The sequence below is a fragment of the Microcebus murinus genome, chromosome 19 (genome assembly GCF_040939455.1).
Source record: "Microcebus murinus isolate Inina chromosome 19, M.murinus_Inina_mat1.0, whole genome shotgun sequence".
Taxonomy (NCBI): domain Eukaryota; kingdom Metazoa; phylum Chordata; class Mammalia; order Primates; family Cheirogaleidae; genus Microcebus; species Microcebus murinus.
The window spans coordinates 32294678-32315715 of NC_134122.1; positions in this window are offsets into that span (position 1 = coordinate 32294678).

The window sequence follows — 21038 nt, forward strand, 5'->3', positions numbered from 1 at the left end:
CCAGTCATGCAGGAGGTGGATTTTGACAAGATGAAGAGGGAGACATTTTCAGAGAGTCTTGCATTGGGGGTGGCTGGAAGGGAATGGCCAGCCCAGGGCTTCGGGCCCCGTGAGTGTTGTGTTGAGAGCATACATGCCTTGCCATGCTGGGCAAGGCGACTCGTAGTCACTCTTCCAGTGGCTGCCAGGACAGCCTTTCTCCTCACCCACAAACTGTCCCACCCTGCCCAGCACGAGAACATTCGACCCCCCAGCCAAATGGTACAGGGGGTGAGTTTCCATTTGTTTCCTTCTTACAGAGTACTCTTGGGTGGCACCTGCACAGGGAAACAAGTGTTACAGTAAGTGCGTACGTAAACACGGCTGCTGGCCTGCCGCATGGCGCGTGGGAGAACTAAGTTGGCTTTGTTTTTGTTTTTCTCATAGGTTTTCCCACTTCCTGGTTGTGTGGCCTTGGGCACATGGTTTGAGCCGAGCTTCAGTGGACTCATCTGTTCATGGAGACGATCATATTACCTATGAGGTGGCTAGAGGGAGCAGGCGAGATGGAATAATTTGCAAGGGCTCAAAATTAGTTGAATCAGAATCTCTTTTCTTGTTGGACTCTTCCCTCCATCAAATGACAGCCATTGAGCCGTTGCTTGGCGCCTGCCTTGCATCAGGGCCTCCTGAGATGATGGAAGTGTCTTAGTCTGTTGGCCCTGCTGTGACAAAACAGCACAGACTGGGTAGTGTAGAAAGAACGGAAATTGACATCTCACCATTCCAGAGGCCGGGATGTCCAGGGTCAAGACAGGCAGGGTTAGTCTGGTGAGGGCTGCTCTCTGCCTCCAGGGTGGTGCCTTGTCCCTGCATCCTCTGACCAGGAGGCACAACGTGTCCTCACATGGCGGAAGGGACAGAGGGGCAAGAGAGCGCTCGCTTCAACCTTGAGCCTTTTTATAAGGGTGCTAATCCCATTGGCTGGGGCAGTGCCCCCGTGACTTAATCACTGCCTCCAAAGGCCCCACCTCTTGGCAGCACCACGGTGAGGGACTACGTTTCAACACGTGGATATTGGAGGGGACACACTCAAGCCATGGTGAGAGGTGATGGAGAGACACAGGCTGCACACTGACAATTCAGGGTGCATCATGGTGCTTCCCTGCGCCCAGGTTGGCTGGGTGCCTGCCTCCGCGATCCCACGGCCCTGTCCCTGCGCTGCTTCGTGTTCCATTGCACTGCTCTGTGCTCTACCAGTTTTGTCTGGACCAAGGAGTCCGTGACAAGAGGGAGGACTATTTCTCACTGATCTTTGCACCCTGGTCCAGGACTGGCACATGGTCCAGGACTCGGGGGTGCTCCAGCTATGTGGGCTCATCTGCCATCGAGGTTGGTTTGCAGGCACGGCGGGTTTGGCCAACTCAATTCTTAAATTCCTGGCTACCTTGACTGCTCTCTGAGCTTCCCAACTTGATGAGACCATAATTTCTCACCCAGGCGAGCCTTGGTGTTACACGCAAGGTTGAAGAGGCTCAAGAGGTGTTAAGCCTCTTTCTTCCATGTTTGGACTTTAGGTGTCAGCCCAGCTCTGCTTTGGGAGGACAAGGAAATGCACCCCAGTGGTCCCCCAGTGGGGTGGCAGCTGTTTGACACCACATCTGTGCACATGTCCTATTTATCGTCCCTGTTGGGTGTACACATTTAGGCTCACATCACTTTTCTAGCAAGGTAGCTCTTGAAATCTGACTCCCTGGTCGGTGCCTGCCTTCATTGTGCCTGGAAAAGCTTGGTTTTATGGTTTGTTTTTTTGCCTGTAAAATAAAGACAACAATTCCCGATATATTTGTCAATATTATTACAGGATTGACTGAAGCAATGTCGGGAAGTGCAAAGTAATCAGAAAAACATGAAGAAGGTAGAAGAGTAACTTGTGCCATACTGGTGGAGTGACAGAAGTACAGGTACTGCTTATCGAAGGTTGAACACACAGACTGGGTTTTTCTCCCTCAGTGGACTCCATGACAGCAGGTGCATTTCTTTGCATTGACTCATTCATTCATTTTCACCTGCTGAACCCACACTGATGGCACGTGGGTGCTAGAGGAAGCTACTCTCCCCAGGCTGCATGTTGAAAGGAAGACAGGGCTCTGCCTCCCAGAGCCATCCAGCCAACGCAGAACATGCCACATTAGGACCAGGAGGCCTGCCGTGGGCTGTGATCCTGAGCTGAGCCCGATCCATTCAGTCCTTATGACAGCCCTAGGAGGTGGCCTGTCACTCTCTCTAGTCCGTAGCTGTGGAAACTAAGGCACAGAGAGGGTAAGTAACTTTGCCAAGATCACATGGGAGTGGTAGAGCAGAGGTTTAAACTCAGGCTCTATGGAAATAGTCTCTGTTCTTACACATTACACTGTATCCTACATGAGTGGTGGGTGTATGTGGTTGGTTTTCTATGTGGTGGGCTAAATGCAACCCCCAGAAACTGACCTATCATCACCCTAATTTCATTAGGACTTAATGCATACCCATTACCAAAGTCTTTTTTATTGATACATATTTATGGGATACATTGTGGTATTTTGATACACGCATGCAATGTGTAATGATCAAATTGGGGTAATTAGGATGTCCATTGCCTCAAACATTGATCATTTCTTTGTGTTGGGGAATGTTCCAAATCTTCTCTTCTAGCTATTTTGAAATATAAAATCAAGCATTGTTATCTATAGTCACCCTGTTGCGTGGTCAAACACTGGGACTTATTCCTTCTATCTAACTGTGTTTTTGTACCCATTAACCAACCCCCTCTCCCCCGTCATCCCAGCCTCTGGTAGTCACTGTTCCACTCTCTGCCTCCAAAAGATCCACTTTCTTGGCTCCCACGTGAGATAGAGAAAATGCAATGATCAAAGTCCGAGACAGCACAAGTAATGGCAGGGGACCCAGGAATTGAGCACACACACGGGCATGTGCAAGTGTGAACACGTACATGTACACACGTGTGCACACAAGCACACATGTGTACGCACACACGCACGACAAAAGGACAAAGTCCAGAAGCCACCCAAAGCAGGGTTCATGACACAGCTCTGCAGAAAAGACACACTGGTTTCTCCCTAGACGTTCAGCCAAAAAGATTATCGAGTTGAAATCTTCATCAAACTACTTCCCAAAGGGAGGCCCCATTGACGGAGGCAACAGGAAGCTGATCGTCCACATGTGTCTTGAGAACCACCTACCAGCTGGGCTCTGGGCCGAGCCCCTTGATAGACGTTATACTGTGTGAATGTCCACGATACCATTATTCCCGCTTTACAGTGGGAGAGACTGAGGCACAGGCGGCTCTCTTTAGGTCCTAGAGCTAGCAGGGGGCAGGGGCAGGCTCAAACACACAGCTCCAGAGTCTGATCCGCTACCGATGCCACTTCTGACGTGTGTTCTGCGGATTCTTATTTTGACAAATTGCCCTCTGGCGTCAATCTGCCGTGTTTCACGTGAGCGTGGAGGGCAGGCCGACCCACTGCCCGGTTCCTCTTTGAAGCACAAGATCCCGATGAAGGCTCCGCTCTGCTCTGACCTGCCCCTTTCCCGCCCCCTCCCAGATGCTGCCAGTCACGTGGGCTGTCATTCATCCCTTCCGGGGATGGAACGACAATATAATCGCTCCCTCTGCGCCTGTCAGGTAAGGCTGCAATAGGCAGCATGTTTGAGGTTTTTAGTTCTGATCAAAGTGATTGAAACAGCTGTACCTCGTGGGTCTTACTAAACGGCAGGGAGAATTACTCATTGGACATCTGACTTTGTTCTGCAAATTCTCTGTATGCAGACGCCGCCGCCTTCCCCCCTGGAATAAACAAGTGTTTAGTTGGCTGATCAATAGTTAAGATTGGGCTAGCTGGCGAGAATCCATTTCATCCCAGGCACACGACGGCAACGGCCTACTGTGATCCTCTCCTGATGTAGGTTGTGCGGGTAATTGCTCCCTTTGATGGAGAGAAACAGTATCTGCTTCTCATTCATCCACTTACTTATTCATTTATTCAATAAATATTGACCGGGCCCCTATCACACCGTGCGGCTGGTCCAGGGTAAGGTGATGAATCTGATGCTCCAGGAAGCCCACAGCCTGGAGGGAGGGGAGAAATAAATTTCCAAACAATCGCAGCAGAAGTACAATAGGCAATAGACTACTCATCTAAGCCTGTGGAAGACAGCTTCTAGAAGGGTTCCCAGTGCTGTCTACCGCCCGATATCCAAGCCCGTGTGCGACCCCTCCTCTCCTTGTGTGTGGGCTGGACCTAGCGATTTGCTTCTAATAAATAGAATATGACAAAAATGGTGGGATGTCACTTCCAAGATTAGGTTACTCTCATGGATTCGATTGTATCCCCCTATCTGCACCACTCCCCACAAAATATGTTGGAGTCCTAAGCTCTAGTCCTAACCTCAGAATGTGACCCTATTTGCAGATAGGGTCTTTGCAGATGTAATTAAATTATATGAGGCCATTAATTCAGTGTGACTCGTGTCCTCAGCCCACCAATACTACAGTGAACTTAATCCTGTCAATAACCATGGAGTGAGCTTGAAAGTGAATTCTTCCCTGGCTGACACTGGACTGCAAGCCTGGTGGGAGACCTCAAGCCAGAAGAACCAGTTAAACTGCCCGAATTCCTGACCCACAGAAACTGAGACAATAAACATTGTTTTAAGAGGGCAAGCTTTGGGGTAATTTGGTATTCTCAGCTGATATCATCTGTAAAATAGACTAGACACTGTTCCAGACCCAAGAGCAGTGCAAGTACTGCAGTCCTGGCCTTGGTAAGGGGTAGTTTGGTTCTAGAAGCTTGGGCGCTGACCTCTGGCAGTCTTGGGTTTGGATCCCAGCTTCCACACCCACTTGCTGTGCAGTCTCTACAAGTTACCTAAACTTGCTAAGCCTTGGTGTCTTCATTAAAAAAAATAACAACAGTAATGGGGGGCCAGTGAAGATTAAGTGAATTTTTGTAAAGGCTTTAGATAGTTTATCTCACATTCAGCCACTATTTACTGCGTGTCTATGGTGGGGCACTTCAGGGATGCAGGGATGACAGGTGACTTGCCAGAAGCATGTCCCTGCCCTTGTGGAGTTGACAGTGTAGTGACAGAGCTGGACAATGGACCAGTAAACAACAGCACATGCTGTGAAGCAGCTCGGAAATTTCACCCCAAAATATGACTCGTTGGTATAAAGAATATACCACTAGGGCTGCTAGTCTGCGGCTGGCTGGGGGGTTCCCTGCATTCTTTTGCAGATGAACAGGGGTTCCTCCTTCCCCTAAGTGTGGCAGTTGCTTGGGGCAGGATTAAGGTGGGGTAGCACCAAGATGGGGGCACCTTGTCCTTCTTCCTGGGGGAGCAATTGCTCGAGGCAGCACCAAGGCAAGGCACCCACTTTTGTCCCTTAGGAGAGTCTCAGTGATCCCTTGCTATCGACCTAACACCTCCTGATCACTCAGGCTTCCAGAAGCTCCCTCTTATTCCCTAACCCAAACCCCAACAGATGTCATGAGAGACAGAGATAGAGAGAGAGAGAGGGAGAGAGGTATCTTTGAAGTAGGAGGCACTTGGACTAATGGCATAATTACTCCGTAGAACCGTTAGAGAAGTAATTACAGGCTATTGTTAGGATCCTCCAGCATTTTTTAAAATAAGTAATAAGCCTTTGCTCTGAGTAAGCGATTATGGGGAGAAAAAGGCAATACCATGTGTGCATGTTTAAACAGGAGAGAACCAATCTGCCCCTTTCCCGACTCCCAAATGCAACACCAGAAACCTCACGGGAACCCCCAGTGGGCCTGAGCGGGCATCGCTGCATTCTCAGCCCCGCTTGGAACGTTTCTGGTATGAAAATGCCATCTTGAGAAACACTGGCTGCGGAGCCATCTGCTGAGCAAGGCATCTCCCCCAGGACAGGGGACTGGAAACTGCGCCGTTAACGTGGCGAAGCCGGAGTCTGCCCTGCAGGGAGGGTTCTCACCCGCACTTCAGGCCACCACTGGGGCTCCCTGACTCCCACCCACCTCCTAGGGTGTCCATGGGGTCCCATCCCTTGTGGTGGCCCTGACAGCCCGCTTGCACCCAGCCTGCCGCCTCCACTCGAGAGGGGCCGGGGCAGGCTGATGGAGATACATATTGCAATATTAACTTTTTAAACATCGTATTAGCTGTCCATTAGGGTAAACTACGTATGCAGATAAACCGTAACCGAGCATTGGTCTCTGCCTGCACTTAGCACGCTGATTCTGTCCAGGCGACATCCTCAGAGCTGACTCCAGGGACCCATGGGAGGGGGAGGCGGAGGCTGGAAGGCTCTTTCTAGATGGCAATTCAGTCTGAAGGTGCAGGTGATGGCGAGGAGGGAGCGAGGAAGGGCGAGACCTGGGTGGAGGAGGCAGATCTGTCCCCATCCTCGTCCTCCCTGATGTAGGCCCTGGATCCCAGAGGGAGCCTGGCACGGGGCCACCAGCAATTGGGACTAATTGTCCCTCCCGTTTCCTGAGTTTCTAGAAAGGACAAGCCCCTTGCGTACATTCTCATGTAATACTCATCTCAGCGGCAAAGGAACAGAGAGCCAGAGAGGGGAGGAATTTGCCCAAGGTCTCCCTCCCTCTTAAGAAAGAACTTCTGCCTGGGGAGGGCCAGTGACCTGGGCTTGCACGGGAAAGTCTGAAGTCCTGTAGTCTTGCCGAGTCCAGGGACCCGGGTGCGGGTGGGGCAACCTGCAAATTGCTGGGAAGTGTTTGGGTGGAAAGCTCACTAGGTGCTCGCGGCACGGGTGGAGAAAGACTTCTCATGCAGAGATTAGGATATATAAAAGTAAAAAGTTTATTTTATCTCCGTAGAGGGAGAAAGAGGGAAACAGAGAGAGAGAGAGAGAGAGAGAGAGAGAGAAAGAGGGAGGGGAAGGTGGGGGGAAGAGAGCAGGGAGACGGCGTGGCATCCCAAAGAAAGAGAAGGGGGTGCCAGCCCTGAAGCCAAGTGGCTCGCTGATTTTAAGTGGCACCAAGAAAAAAAAAAACAGCGATGGCCCTCAGTTGTCAGTTGATAACAAAAGGCAGCAGGCTGTTAAAGTCCAAGAGCTGGTTTCCTGCCTTCCTTGGAGAAGGGACCATCACAGGAGCTGCGGCTCTGTCCTGGAGATGTGGTCCAGGCCTGGAGCTCGCACCCTGCTGTCCAGCCTGGAACTCCTCAGACTGCGAAAAAGCAGACTCTCAAATAAACCATTCTGAAAGTGAGACATTTACTCTCTTTTGCGTCCATGCAGCTCTTCTCAGAAGTCGTGCAGAACAGAACTCCTGCAGGGTGCCTGTTAGTGAGGGAACTCATAGGACTGATCTTTAACTATTTCTGGGGAAATTGGGGGTTAGGATTTTCTTGCTGTTTTTGCAAGGCCAACCCTTTCAGGAAAGGGTTTGGGAGCATCTTCCTTCGGCTCTGTCCGGGGCCGGCCTTCGTGGCCATGAGGCCCACTGGCCGCAGACGTGGGCCCTTCATCACAGCAGGATGGTCACTTCCTGTGAAGACAGAAGGTGCATGTGGACAAGGCTGGTGGCTGGTCAGGATCGTACTCTGGGCCACAGCAGACTCTATTAGAAGAGGCAGCTCTGCCAGCGTCTGGCTTCTGGGTAGCTGAGCCGAAGCTGTCATTGCATGTGAATTAAGCATGTCGTCTCTGGCCTTAGGCTGCCTGGGATTTGAGTCTACTTACCTGTGATGCCTTGATCAAGCTAAGCTCTGTAAGACTCAATGTCTCATCTGTAAAATGGGCTCAATTTGGGGGGATTAATGAGACAATCCAGGTGATATACCTGGCACGGTGCCCATATATTATGATCAGAAACATCAGCTGCTAAGAGTAATTATTGTTATTGAGAGCTGGGCCTCTGGAATGAGACCCACCTGGGTTTAACCATTGGCTCTTCTATTTATTGGTCATGGGATCTCGGAGTCATCACTACCTCCCCAAGGTTCAAGTTTCCTTATCTGTAAAATGGGCACAATAGGTGCAGCTACTTCATAGAGTCAAGAAGATTAAGTGTGTAAATCCATTTAATGTGTTCAGCACATAGTATATTTATTATTATTTATCTATGTGTCCAGCTGTAAGTTTATCCATAACTAGAGTAGGTAACAGCCCTTTGGTGCTAAAACAGGAAGGATCCAGATCTGTTTACGGCCTGCTGGACAGAGAGTAGCTTTTTAAGCTAGCAGGTGGCAGGACACGTGTCCTAGATCGGCTGACTGCAAAGCTGGGGCTTTTCTGCCTGGTGCTCTGTCTCGGGCCAGGTGTCAGGGGACCCCTGTGAAGACAGTGACACCCTGTTTTGTTGCACGGCCATGGTGGGTGTGGCTCCAACGTCAGCTCCTTCAGGACTGGGGCAGGGGTGGGGGTGGGGATCAGAGAGGGGCCTGTCTGTTGAAGCAGCATGCATGCGTTAGAGGGGAGAAGGTGACGAAGGCTCTTGAGAAAGGGACAGGAGCTGAATTCAACTCAGCAGACCACAGAGAGATGCAGAAAGTTTCTGAGATGGAATGATTTCCTGGGAATATTCTAGAAGGTTGACCTGGTGGCTGTTGCAGAGATGGGAGGTGTGGGCAGTACATGATGTCTGGAAGCAGCTGCATTGGCTTGTGCACACTGGGGCTGAGTGTGCGATCTGGTGCCAGGCAGAGCCACCCTCAGCCTCTTGTTTGACTTAAGCATCGGGGAGATTATGCAGCCTGCACTGTGTTGCCGAGTGGTGCAGTCACTTAACCATGACCTACAGATTAAGTCACCTATTGTGCTGAGTAATGAGGCATTCTCAGAGGCTTTTGTGCAAGCAAGTAGAATATTTACCCAGATCCCAAGGAACCTGGGGACACCTTGGGAGTATGAGATGGCTTTGAAGTGGAGTCAAATGAAATCCTTAAGCCTCTGAGTAGGATGGATCTGTTCAGAATCACAGCCTGTCAATCTCGAGGGCAGAATATTTTCAGTGCGAATAAATTTTCAGCAAGATGGCTTGACAGGTGAGACTGCCTGGACACACAGGGCTCTTTCTCAGCCTCATTTGCTAGGGCAGCGTGCACAGGGCAAGACCAAGCAGAGAGGGAAAGTGGCTGGAAAGCAGGAGGTCTGGGTCCGGGGACCTGAGGGTCACAGTCCCATCATGCAACCTTGGGAAAGCCGGAATCCACTGACAAAGAGCCCATCTTAGGCTTTCATGCGCTAACTTATTTAGTTCTTGAGCCACCCTGGGGAATAATTTACTGATGGAGAAATCAAGGCTCTGAGAGGAGAATTAATTCACTGGCTGAGGTCACACTGTGCTGGGCGCTGGGCTGTGCAGCCCAAACCCGTTCCGTGAAGACTCTGTTGCCCTGCCACTGGGAGAGCTTCAGCAGACAGCACCCCCTGCTATCCCCAGGGATACCCCACATCAGGGAGCCTCCTTGGCCAAAGTCACACCCTGCCCTGGCGACCCACATCCAGGACTGATTAAGTTGGGGGTATAAGGGCTCAGCCATCTCATCCCACTTGGAGCAACTCTGAAGGCTGTTCTAGCTTTGAATGGTTGGCTGATCTGTCCTGGCGCCTGCCTCAGGGCTTGACTCCTCCCAGCCTCTGTTGCTTCCTTCCTTTCTCCTTACAGGAGTGCATGTGCAAAGGAAGCTCCCCACCCTACTCCCTTAAAAATCTCCTGCACACTGAACTCCATCTCACAGTCTGCTTTCTGGGAAACCCAACCTGTGACAATGCAGTGAGAAAATGCAGAGGCTGGAGTCAGTTATTCCCTCTCTGGGCCCCAGTTTCTTCCTTTGCAAAATGCAAATGGTAGATCAGTGGTTCTCAAAGTGTGGCCCACGGAACCCTGAGGGTGCCTGAGACATTATCAGGACGTCAAAACCATTTTCACGAGAATACTAAGGTGTTATTTGCTGTGCTTACTGAGCTGACATTTGCACTAATGGTGTAAACAGTGGAGCCTTAGCAGTGGCATTGAAATGTGCTAGTCTCATCACGTTCTTTACCATCATCTACCCATAGTTTTTTTTTTAAAAGTCAATTTCACTTAAGAATGTCCTTGATAAAGCAGTAGAAGTTATTGATCTTATTAAATCTCAGCCCTTGTGTACACGTCTTTGTGCTATTCTGCGTGTCCAAATGCATCCGGCGGCGTTCAGCGGTTGCCCTGAGAAATGGCTCAGGTGCGATTGTTGGAGTTTTAAGCTGAACTAGTTGCTTTTTCCACGGGACACATTTTTAATTGAAAGAAGAAGTGACAGACAAGGTATGGCACATACTTCCTTGGAAATGAACAAAGTGAGCCTGTCACTACAAGTCAAACAACTCATCGTGTTCGTTACTGATGATAAAATTCAAGCTTTTAAGTGAATATTAGAAGTTTGGAAAATTTGTATCTGCTGCCATCGGCCTGACAGCTTCCCGATACTTAACTACTCTTCAGAGATTGGTGGTGATTTTAACAAGTAAGATTTTTTAGATATTGTATCATAAAGTGTGTCAACATTTGGAAGACCTCTGTCACTCAGTGAACTAACGTATTCCAAAGGACCAAAGTATGAAGTTACAAACTCATGTGCCAATAAGAGATCCATCCAAAGTGCAGGCAGATCAATGGGTGTTAAAGTAACTGAGTATAAAGGATTTGTATGTTTCAGATTCCACCTTGCATCTAACCTTTTAAAAACTATCTCATGTTGCATTTTGGGGTTGTATCAAAGAACACCCACAATTATCTGCAAAGGCTATTATTAAAATGTTCATGCTTTCTCCAACAATATTTTGGTGTGAGGTTGGATTTTCTTTACATACTTTGACCCAAACGACATGTCTCAAGATTGAATGCAGAAGCAAGTGTGAGAATGCAGGTGTCTCGTATCAAACCTGATAATACAGAGATTTACAAAAGTGTAAGGCAATGCCACTCTTCTTACTCCATTTGTTTTGAAAATGCTTGCATTTTAAATAAAAATATATCATCAATGTGAGCACATAATCGATTGGTTATTCTTATCTTAAATAAATCAATACTGATATTGAGAATGTAATTTCTAATAGGGGAAATATCAGGAGATAGACATACATCCTCCTTGAGATCTGTATTAGTTTTCTATTGCTTCTGTAACAAATGACCATTGTCTAGTGACATGAAACAACACAAATATATTCTTTTAAAGTTCTGTAGGTTAGATGGCAGGCATGGGTCTCCCTGGGCTGAAAATCAAGGTGTGGGAAGAGCTGGATTCCTTCCCCAGGCTCCTGGGGAGGATCTGTTTCCTTGCTTTTCTCTGGCTTCTATAGGTCACCTACATTCTTTGGGTTCATGGCGCCTTCCTCCTTTTCCAAAGTCAGCAATATTGCATTTCTCTGACCATTCTCTTGCTGTCACAGCTCCCTGACCCCAGCTGGGAGAGATTCTCCTCTTTTAAGGATTCATGTGATTAAATTAGGCCCACCTGGATGATCCCAGCTACTCTCCCCTTTTCTGTACCCTGAAGCACATGTACAAATACCCTTCTGACATGTAAAGTAACATAGCCACAGGATCAGGGCACAAGGGTATAGACATCTTTGAAGGGTCATTATCTAGAGTCCTTAGTTTCAATTCATCTTCTAGGTTTGGGGATTATAACTTTGGTTAAGGTTTTCAGGAGGATTGCATCAGTAGCAGAATTTTCTGTGGTATAACCTATCTCAGACTATCTTTTTTTGTCTTGATTCTTGAACAGTGTCTGGACAAGGGCTAGGGTTGGGGTTAGAGTTAGGCTTGCAAAAGTCCTCTCTAGACATTGCTTTGTTTTGCTATGTTTGCATTGATGGACTCCAGGGTCAGCTGAATTATGGTTCTTTTGTAAGGGGCCTGTTGTTATACTTCAATTTTTGCTTAGTTTAGTAGCATTTTCCTCCAACCTTGTTATTGAAAAATGTCACTAAAATATATCTACTTTGTCTCTTTTCATAACTTGACTTAAATCAGTGAGTCTTTTTGGTTTGCACACTCAGATGTTTTATTCCAGCCCAAGAAAATTGTCTCCTACTAAATCATTGATGTTTGCTTTTCCTCCACTTATTCTGGTTTCTTCTTTAGGAATATGGCTAACCTAGAGATTAGATATTGGACTGTTAGCCTATGTGTGTATCAGCTTCTCTCATTATATTCATGTCTTTGTGTTTCTTCTCACTTCCCTCAATTGTACTGAATTTTTCTATTTCATCATCTAGTCTATTTTTTCCCCCATTGTTGATTTTTTGTGCCTCCCATGTAGCTTTTAATTCTGATACTGCTTTTAGCTTTCTTACATTCTTCTTTGTCATCTGCACTTACATTTCTGATTTTTCATTTTATCACTCAAAACTTGCTGGATGAAATTTCTTTTTTCAATTTTTCAATTAAGAACACAAAACAGATGCATTCTAAACATTTCTTCTGTTTCCTGTAATCAATAGGTTTCCCAGGTAAACTTCTCCTCTGCACACCTAGGGCAAAGGCTTTTGTGTATGTATTTGTACAATCTTTTATAGACCCAATGTTGGATTTTTTTTTTCCTGTCTATACTCGTCCTTGAGCAAAGAGAGATTTTTTCCAGGTCAGTGTTTACTAGCTGACAGGGTGTATGTGTTCGCTTTCATCCCCTTCACAGGCTGCTTGTGTTCTTCCAGAATTAACCTTGTGGATCTTAGGCTAGAGGCAAATTGATGTGCACAATCCAGAGCCACATTTCTGGCGAGTGGCAATCATGTATCTACCATAGCTCTTTACAACTAACAGAATTTTATCTTGCTCCCATTGTCTGGGCCTCTAAGTGAGAGAAATTGATTGTATTTCCAGATAATTGAAATAGCCAATAGTTCTTCTTCTGCTACAAGGATCCTATAAAAACCTACAGTCCACAGAGTCTGTTGTTCCCAGTTCAGACCCATGAAATAAATTTTCACAGATATATCTCATTTTTGGCTGTGTTGCGTTTGGGGGAGTTGTTTTCTCTTTAAGACAGCATTATCACAGGGTGTGTTTCATGGAAGAGAATAGGAATTCTAAGGGAGAATGATAGACGAGATAATTTAATTAACAACTTGACTGGTTAATATGAAAAAGGGCTCAGTGGTCAAATATGCTTGGAAATGTTGGGATCGTCAGAGCTAAATTGGCTTCTTTACTGCAGTGAATTATGTGAACCTTTTTAGTTGTGAGTGGACAAATCACACTTGTGAAGTGGACATTTATCTGAAGGACTCAGGATGTCTATAGCTCTCAGGACAATACAGCTGGGTTTGTAAAGGCCCTTAAACCCGGGCTCAGATGCTCCCCAGACTGTCCCATCTCCACTCCTTCCTGTGCACCTGTTCCATCATCCCTCCTCACCCTCACAGCCCTGCCTTCTTTCCCTCCCTAGTCATCATGGTGAAAATGCAGCTATTACAGGTTTCAGAGCTTTATGTCTCACACCTTCAGGCACTAGAAAAACACTGCCTATCTCAGTTTCCTTCACAAATTTCCAGGGAATAATTCTGGCCTAACTTGAACCAATTACCCATCTTTGGAGCAGTCAAATACAGCTAGTAGTTGGAGTCTGGGGAAGGAATTGTGATTGGTCGAGCTTGGGTCAGCTGCTTACTCATGGACCAATCAACTACAGCCAAGACGGCAGCTGGTCACATTGAACAAAATGGCTGCTCCCTGAGCAACCATGTTAAGGGGCAAAATACGAAAAGACACTTTCCAGAAGAGCCAAAGGGACCAGGGAGACAAACAGAGCAGAGATGCTATGGTTTTCTAAAAGGGGATACATCATATGTAGATTTTCCCAGACATATTTGGCCGCAGGTATTTATTTTGGAGGAGCATCTTGGGAAGTAATGTGAGGAACACCTTTTGGAGATGATGCTCTAAGGCAGCGGTCCCCTACTTCTTTGGCACCAGGGACCTGTTTCATGGAAGACTGTATTTCCACAGCATGGGGCAGGGGCGGAGTTCAGGCAGTGGTACGCAGCCGGTTTCTAACAGGGGGTTGGGGACCACAGCTCTAAGGGACAGTTGGAAAAAGTAGCAGGGTTGGGTATGGGGAAGAGTAGAGGCACCCTCGTGGCCAAGGGAGTAGATCTTACGTGGTAAGAGCCTCCTCCCACTATGCCACCTCCCACCTTGCTTCCCATATGGCTGCTATAGAAGTCTAACCTGGAAGGACCTATTTGTGTTTCCAAATTTTCAATTTCCTTAGCAAGTCTCTTCCATTTGGGGACAGGATTCCAGGAACTTCCTTCTTACATAAAGGATCCACACATTTGGCTGCAGCTCTTGGCTCTGAATTATGTCTTTCTCATTGGCCCAATAAATTGTAGAAACAATTTATAGTCATTAGATTTATCAGGTAGATATATGACTGTCATTTGTTAATGATGAGATTTATTGCAATTAAATTTATCTGCTCCAGTGTCCTTTTTAATCAGGCAAAGGAGATAGTACAACTCTAGTTTTATGTATTTTGTGTGACTTGAGTCAGGATTTTGGCTGAACTGCAGTTGGCTGGTGTCTGAGCTCGGCTCACAGAATAAGCAGAATTTGTTCTACTTTCAGCAAAGTCCTTGCTGGTAAACTTGATCATCGGGAAGAGCTGGGGGCAGCTCACTGAGGAGAGATCACCAAGAAAGCCAGAGATTAGGGGTTTTCAAGGTTATTTTCAGTTGTACACTTTCTTCAGCTGAAATCTTTCTAGCATACTCAAAGAGCTGAGCTGTTCTGGTTAAAGCAAGTATCCCACCGTCATCTCTCCAATGTGTGCACCTCTGTCCCACCAATGTGACCTGTCAGTTCAGGGCTCCAGGAAGTCCCCAGGATTCTGCTGGGCACAGTTTGAAAGCCACTGCTGATTATAAAAGGCTGCAGGGCAGGGCCAGGCTCAGATTGTGCCCAGAAGATACCCAACCGGAGCTTGAGTCTCCTTCTTGCCCTGATGCCCACTCCTTCCTTAGAACCATCACAGCATCTTATGTGTTTCTCTATGGAATGCTCATTACTCTTTCCCTTTGTCTTATAATAATTCAGATATATGACTTACCTCCTTATATCTGCTTTTTCAACTGCGATGTACTCTAAGGAAGGATTTCTTAGTTCATCAAATATTCGGTCAGCATCCTCGTTCCTCAGATTTCTTTGTGTGTGCATGTGTTTTAGTTTGTTTGAATCAGAATGAAACCAAAGTCCACATGTTACATTTGGTATCTTTTAAGGCAGGGTCTCGCTCTTATCACCTGAGCTAGGGTACAGTAGCATCATCATAGCTCACTGCAGCCTCAAACTCCTGGGCTCAAGCAATCCTCCTGCCTCAGCCTCCTGAGTAGCTGGGACTACAGGTGTGCACCATGAACCTGGTTAATTTTTCTCTTTTTTTGTAGAGATGGGGTCTCGCTCTTGCTCAGGCTGGTCTCGAACCCCTGGGCTTAAGCAATCCTCCCATCTTGGCCTCCCACATTTGGTATGTTTTCTACAATTTTTCCACTTTCTTTTCATGCATATTGTATAATTTCTCATATTGTGGCTTTTTTCAGTTTGCATCATTTAGCATAACACACTTAGATAGGACTCATGGGACTTTTTAATGGAGACACACGTTTGTTTCCGTACCTCGTCCCATGCAGACTCTTAGGTCTGCTGGCACTGGGGCCCTGTGTGTGTGAGGCCCTGTACTCTAGCCAGGCCAGCCTGCGTGCTGTCCCCGCGCAGCAATATCTTCTTCACAGAATCATAGACTTTTCAGGCACAAAGGACCTAGAGCCGACTTCTCATATACTCGACTCCCAGCCATGTGGTGTCTCCTTCCTTATCCGCTCATCTGTGTTCGTCACATCCTTTCAGACCATACTCAAATCCTGGGGACCCACTAAGAGAGACTGGGAAGAAAGCATGGACTTGGGAGTTAGACTCTTGGGTTGGCTGCACCCTGAGATCTTCTGACCTTGTGCACATTCTGGAACCTCTCTGAGCCTCGGGTTTTTTCATCTGTAAAATGAGGATGTTGCAAAGATTCAACAACAAGACAAAATGAAGCAGAAAAAAACATTCTTCCACTTGCTTAGGCCCAAACATTGGAGTTATTTTTTTTACTTCTCTCTCTCACAACTTACATTTGAGAAAGGACCCTTAAGAGAAGCTGAGTGCTGCCTGATTTGGTCATGCCTCTTCTCTGAGTCTTTTATGGGAAATCCTTAAATAATAGGAAGAGCTAAACATCTGTTGATCATGAATTCTGTATCAGGCAATATTCTAAGGGCTTTTTATTAATATCTAATAAAGCCTTGTAACAACCCCATGAGGCAGGTATTATTATCGCCACTTCCATTTTTACAAACGAGGAAACTGAGGCCCAGAAAAATTAAGTAACATGCCTGAGGTTACACAGCTACTGAGTGGTAGTGAATGAATTTGGACTCATGTTGTCACTCCCCCTGCCCATACAACTCAATCTACTATGAGCTATTAAAAATTATTGAATTCCACACCCTGACCCAGACCCACAGAATCAGAATCTCCAGGGGTTAGAACCAGGCTCGGATACTCCTTAGAAGCTCCTAGAGCATTCTAGTGCCTGGCCAGAGTTGAGAACTACCGATGTTGGCATGATGTAACTGAATGTGAGACTGTGTCCACGATTACTGTTAATTGCGTCTTCAAAACTACGGCCCCTACTTTTAAATGTCTGGGGTTGGGTTAAAGGGTATCTAAGGGTCCCTTTAGATCCCATGTCCCATGCATCTGTGACTCAGGGCAGCCACAGATCTCCTCCGGTGCCCTGGGAGCCAGAGGCAAGCTTGATCGGTGACAACTCTGGCGGCTTCATCAGTGACAGCAGGAAGGCTCTTCAAAAGCCTCAGCCTGGCCTGTCGCGTCCCGAGTGAAATACATACGCGTGTCAGTTACCTTCACATATTTCTCAGGCCGGTGGAGGTGAAAAATCTGTAGGCTTTGAACCTTCCAAGGAAAGCGCTCTCAGCTGTCAGCGGCTGAACACAGTAACGATCAGATGCATAGTGACCCTTAGAGTTGTCAGTCACTGCCGTTCCTCACCCATCCGGGAGACTGACAGCCCTGTCTTGTCAGTTTGTCAAACCGAATGACAGTCTCTCCAGGTTTGGTTATGCGCGGACAAGAGAAGTTGTCACAGAGACGTCGTGGACGCCCATGAGCCAGGGGCAACTCGGCACGGTGACATTGTACGAGGAAGGAGGACAGGGCAATTAGGTGCTCTACGTCGTTAACACCGGAAGGTTTACAAATTAAAGCTTGTCAGCTTCCTGAAGGCCACTCAAAGATGACAAAAAATGTTGAATGCTGACACACGAAGGCAGATGTCTGCAAGCAGCAGTTACGGCTCCAGTTTTCCAGTTCCTTCCTTCTTTCAGCTTATCAAACTTTCCTTGACTCGACAAAGCAGGACCAACTGGAGAAATAGCAAGGTCTCTGGCTGTCTTGCAGAACTTCTGCTGGATGTGGGTTGCACCAAGCGGGAAAAAGAAGAGGCGTTGAATTGGGGCGCCAGGGTTGAGGTCTTAACTAGGCCACCGCCGGCGTAAGCAATAGAATGAAAAGGGATGTATCAGAATGCATCGCACATAGTGAGGTTGAGTTTTGCTGGTGAAATATTTATTTTAGTTGTGGAAATGTACTGATCTTCGAGTGTACTGGGTCATGATGTAAAGTGTATTTTTTTTTATTGTAGCTAAGGCTCAAGAACATTTGGAAACTGCTACCCTAAGGAATTTAGGAGTGGTGGAGGGAATCCTACCCATTTATTCAGATGGAAAGACAGAGAGAGCCACAATTTTGAGTTTTTACCAGGCACTGTTCTAAGCACTTGAGAAGCAGTAAGCCATTCAATCCTCACGACAACTCCATGTACCATGATACCATACCAATGATACCATATTACCAAACCCGTCTTACAGATGAGGAGATGGAGGCATGGTTGATTAAGAATTGTGGTAGCAGAATAATGACCTCCAAAGACACCCACATCCTAATGCTGGAACCTGTGACTATCATTTTCAATGGCAAGGGGGGTTTTGCAGGTGTGATTAGTTAAGGATCCTGAGGCAGAGAGATTATGTTGTGTTATACCAGTGGGCCTTATGTAACCATGAGAGAGCCCTTAAAAGAAGGAAGAGGGAGGCAGAAATGCAGGGTCAGAGAGAGATGTGAAGCTCTGTACTGCTGAATTTGAAGATGGAGGGAGGGGCCACAAGCCCAGGAATCTAGCAATCTCTTTGGCCTCTGCCATCTTCCACTTGACCTTTGGCCCTCCTTCTCTCCTTCAAGTCCATAACCACCTTTGGGACCTATTTAAAGCCCGCTTTTTCCAACAGGTTCTCCTTGAATGGAGGCCACTCCAGTGATTGTACACTGTTGTGGGTATGCCAACTTAATCCTTTTGTTAGCAGTGTACGAGCGTGTCCATTTAAATATACTCTGAACAATGCAGTGTATTATTATTAAAAAAAATTTTTGGCACATTTTAAGGCAGAGTTGATGCACATCTACTGAAATAAGTCAATGTTCTTGTCTTGATTGACTTAACAAGTCTACATGTCTATTTTTGAACATCAAGACAACCCCTCCGATGAAAATTTTGTGTGTTTTTGAGCTAAGACTCATTGAGAAATGATGAGCTTTCTTTTTCTTCTTCTTTGTCGTGGTTATATCTGCTGAATTTCAACCAGTGTTCTATCTAACACACAGAAGCCAGAAACTGTGAGAATAGAAACATAGAGAATTGGGAAGGAACAATTTATTAAGGTATGAAGACCTAGGTTTTTGTGAAATGAAAAGTCATATAAACCATTTACATTTTGTTACATATTCCTAGTAGCTAAGATTTTATAAAAATTAAGTGTTATATGGTTCCATCCATCCTTGGGATATTTTATAAATTCTCTTTTTCTTTCTTTCTTTTTTTTTGATATTTTCTTTACTGCAGAAAGCCCATGACCATTATAAATTATTAAGAAGAAAGTCACAGCTGTATAGCTTGTGATGTGGACACCTATTGGCAAACCTGTGTTTGCATTCAATTATAAGATGATTGCATCAGATCAAACAATGATCCAGCAATAAGGGCTCAGGTCTCCAGGCCCTGTTCATAGGAATGATACAGGCCCAGAAATCAGGGACATCACACTTCTCTCCCACAGACCTTAGGAAAAGAAGAGAACCTCTCCAGGCCTCCGCTTCCTTATCTGTAAAAATCAAGGGATTCAATTTTACAGACTCTAAAGTATCTTCCATTCCCAAATTCCACGTTCCGTGATTCTGATTACAGTCCTGATGCAGTCATGCATGCAAAGTGCTGAACATTTAAATAATTGCTCACAGGTTGAACATTTCATCACTGTCAAGAGCCCAGAATCGCGAGGAGGTGCAGTACTTCTTCCTCTAGTTACATGTGGAACGTAATTACACTAAGTGACTTAATAAAGGAGGTGGGTGTCCTCCTCTGCCAGGGCTTGTCCTTGGGCTGTGCCTGCTTTGTATGTAGGAGTTACTTCCTTGTCTTACCCAAATAGGCCCAGACCTTACTTGGCAGTGACCTTGTGCTAGTCATCTGGTCTACCTGGTCTCACCAGGTAGTTTGTGTTCCAGGTTAATCTCATTTATTGCCCCCTTACACACTCTTGGGGAGTGTTTAACCCCAAGATTCTAGAGAGGCAACAAGAAGCATTGTTTTGTGAATTGTGATCTGTAAACCCCACCCCACAGACACATACGCACATACACGCACTCAGATATGTTGGTTTAATTTTTTAAGGGAGATATGAGAGTTGCAGGTTTAGTGTCAGACATACTTTGGTTTAAATGTTGTTTTCAACATTTTCTATTTGTGTGACTTTGGACAAATTCTTTATCCTTGGTACACCCCAGTTACTTTACCTGTGTAAGGGGACAATGATAACTGATGCCCTGCAGGGTCATGTGTGGGTACCATAGAGGAGAAGGGCAGCTTGGTGCTTGGCACCTGGTAAGCGCTCAGTACAGGCTGGTTCTTATTGTGTCTAGGTCAGCTGGGAAATGCTGCATAGAAAATGCTTCTTTCTAAGCAGTCTCTTGCCCTTTTCATTTAATTTTTTTCAGCTGCAAAAGTGCAGACTGAAAGGTGGTAGGTGATTTATCTGCTCCCCAAATCCTGCTTGGCTCTGCTGACACACTTGCTGGGTAGGAAGTTGGGAGGTTCAGACTCCAGCAAGGCATGAGTGTGGGTGGCCCGTTATGACTTCCAGTTTTGCTCATCTCACCTCGGTGCTGGAATAGCATGATCCGTGTGTGCTGGTAAGTTCCAGAAAGGCCTCACTGAGGTGCTGATGAACTGGGTGGAGGAGCTTCAGTGACTCTGCTTCTCCTCATCCAAAGGGAATGACTGGACTTCCTACTCTTAGAGGCTGTGCATATGGAGGTGTGGCCCTCACTAATGGAGACCTGGCCAGCCTACTAGAGCTTGGATCTGGTTGGATGGTTCTGTCCACTTGGTATCTCTGGGGAGGCTTTTTCTGAAGCTTTGGGGAAACTTGGGGATAAGCTTCAACCATAATAAGAAGACCAGTGGTCCTCAGACTGGAGTGTGCATCAGAATGGTCTGGAAGGCTTGTTAAAACACTGATTGCTAATCCCCCACCTCCAGAGTTCTGATTCAGTTGTTCTGGATGGGACAGGAGCATTTGAATTTTTTACCTGTTCCCAGTTGATTCTGGTGTTGTGAGGACCATACATTGAGAGCCGCTGATCAAGACCACAGTAGCCTCGGGCCATTTTATAGGTTCATGGACCAAGCCTACTCTTGCAAGTTGATCTGCCCAGATGAATGAAAGCCTTGCTAGTATGAATTAATGGTGTCTCCAATGGTGAGGAATCTATGATCCATAAGATTACTGCTAATGAGCTGCATATGAGAGGGAACAAACTAAGACATTGGTGCCCTCTGTCACGGTGTCATTGTCATAATGGGGCAGTGACATGGTTTGATGG